We start from the raw sequence: 2877 nt of genomic DNA, 5'->3' as shown, positions 1-2877 counted from the left end.
CATTGTTGGAAAGGAGTTTCAACAGATATGGGCTTTAAGGGTCAAGGCAATAGTTTCCTTTTGCCTTCGAATATTTGGCATTTGTGGCATGAGGTGACTCTTTTGGACATCAGAAACTAAAGTGGGCCAATAATAACCTACTCTCAGTATTTTGTTGGCAGTAGTCTTCCAGTACATGTGTCCACCGTAGTCTCTTTCATGAAATTCCTGCATCACTTTATCTGCTTCATCTTTCAACAAACAGTTTAGTAAAACACTACCAGCATCTTTCCAATACAGATTTTAATCTAGAATACAAAATTTGACAGCTTTGAGTTTAATAAATATAGCTTTCATTTTAGTCGAACGAGGAGGAACTTGTAAATTATGTAGAACATAAATAACTTCTGAATATCAGGGAGAGGTAGCAAAATCTTCTGCTACCTGTGGAGTCACCATCTCATCTATTTCATTAAATATCACTAGAAAATTTATATCCAAAGCATGTAAATTTGATTCAGCCATTAATTTTGCTAACCCCTGAACCTTAATGAGTTTGGTAGGTTAGATTTCAATGTCATATTCTAATATAATAGCAATCCACTTACCCCTCTTACCATCAGGATCATTTTGGGTCAGAATATCTTTAACTACTGCATTTGGAACAAAGGCAATTATATGTGAATGAAATATATACACTCTAAAATATTTTATTGCTTTTACAAGGGGAAAAGCTTATTTTTCCATAATGTCATATTTTAATGCAGCATCTCTCAAAGCTTTGCTAAAGAAAGCAATACGTTGTTCATGGCCTTCATTATTCTCGTGTAAGAGAATTGCAGCAATGGTATACTCAGAAGTAAACGAGAAAATCATAAAATCTTTAGTGAAATCTGGACTAATTAACACCGGAACCTAGGTTAAAGCCTATTTTACCTTGTCAAATGATTGCTTAGATTCAACGTTCCATTTTACCTCAGTTTCTTTCCTTAACATGTTGGTTATATTATTTAAAAGTTTTTCTAGATTAGGAATGAATCTCCTCAAAAAATTTATCTGTCCAATGAAAGATTGAACTTCCTTTACATTTCTAGGGGGATTAATTTTTAATATAGCCTCGATTCTGGTGGGATCTATTTTGATTCCTTCCTTTGAAATTATGTGTCCCCACATTTTCCCTTCTTATAACCAAACAATGTTTTCTTCGGGGTTGAGGGAGATACCAAATCTCCTACAATTTTCAAAAACTCTTCTTAGGTGATTTAAGTGTTCCTCATATGTTTTCGAAAAACAGTGATGTCATCAAGGTATATGACTATATAATGACCCATTTCATACGCAAAGGTGAAATCCATTTCTCTATGAAAAGTTGCACCAACATTATTTAGAACAAAAGGTATTTTCCAATAAATGAAATTGCCCTAGGGTGTAGTAAATGTTGTCTTCTCTTGGTTGTTTGGGTGTACTAAGACTTGGTTATAACCCGAAAAACCATCTAACAGGGAAATTTTGCTAGATCCAACCACCTTTTGTAGAATGTGGTCCATCTTGGGCAGAGGGTATTTGTCTTTCAAAGAGGATTTATTCAGATTCTGAAAATCAATACAGAGTCTGATTTACCTGGTCCTTTTTCTAGTCATAACCAAATTAGACACCCACTTAGAATATCTTAGTGGCACTATGATCTTAGCATCATACATTCTTTTAACCTCTTTTTCAATCAGAGGAATAAGCATTGGGTTGATTCTCCATAATTTTTGTTTAAAAGGCTTATGATATTCTTTTAAGGGAATATTATGTTGTATAATGCTGGTGTCATAGGACTTTAGATCCTCATAACTCCAAGCGAAGACATCCATGAATTCTTTGAAAAATTTAATGTACTTTAGCTTTTCTATAGGGGGTATAGATTTGGATAGTTTGATTATCTTAGGTTCTTGCTCTGTTCCAAGATTGAATTCCTCAACACCAGCTCCAGTAGGTTCAATTTTGGGCTTGTTAGCTACATCATTAAAGTCAAACAAGTCTTCTAATGGAACTAGTCCTCTAGGCAAGATATTGTCTTTCAGATGTAAAATTTTTGTTTCCTGTTTTTCTTGATCTATTTCATTCAAATCAAATTATTCACACTATTATGTACAATATTTTCTAAGTAAATTTCAGAATATATATAATCATCTTCAAATTCATCCTTAGACTGCAAAAAATTCTGAATCTAGGCATCATTTCCAAAAATCTACCAGTATCTAACATTATCAGGTATAGCAGGTATGTTCTTTACTTCGACAATATATTAGCGAGTAGGAAAAAATGGTAATTTACAAGTACTTTTCGAAGTAGCCAGACCGTCAGGTAGAATATTTTGATCTCTCAAAACCACAGACAAACTATATTCAATAAAAGAATCCATAAAATCCAACACAACATTCCTATATGCTCTCATCCTAGTATTTTTAGCAGAATATTCTCGTTTAATTTGTTCAATTACCAATCCAAAATCTCCATGAATGGAAATTCCTTTAGCACCAAACTTCTTTAAAAGCAGTAACCCTAAGATTAAAGCTTCGTCCTCTGCTACACTATTAGAACATTGGAAATTCAATTTATAGGAATGACCCTCTAAGTGATGAGTTCTCGAATTGGAAACCCATACGCCAACTCGTGACCCTTCTTTGAACAGATCCATCAAAAATCAAATTCCATAAAGTTTCATCTGAGTTATCCCGTTCACTAACTAATGTTTGACGTTTCTCAGTGTGACATAACGCAATTTTTTTATCAGGAACTTGTTCCTATACATTTGCATCATTATATAGAATAAATGAGTCAAGGTCCAAATGAATAGAATATAAGGGATAATTATTAGGCCGCTCCTGATTTTTGACCATGAATTTCATG

Source organism: Pinus tabuliformis, chromosome 8, assembly GCF_031772625.1.
Source record: "Pinus tabuliformis cultivar Carrire ecotype Pingquan chromosome 8, CPIR1, whole genome shotgun sequence".
Classification (NCBI taxonomy): domain Eukaryota; kingdom Viridiplantae; phylum Streptophyta; class Pinopsida; order Pinales; family Pinaceae; genus Pinus; species Pinus tabuliformis.
This window is presented reverse-complemented; position numbering follows the sequence as displayed.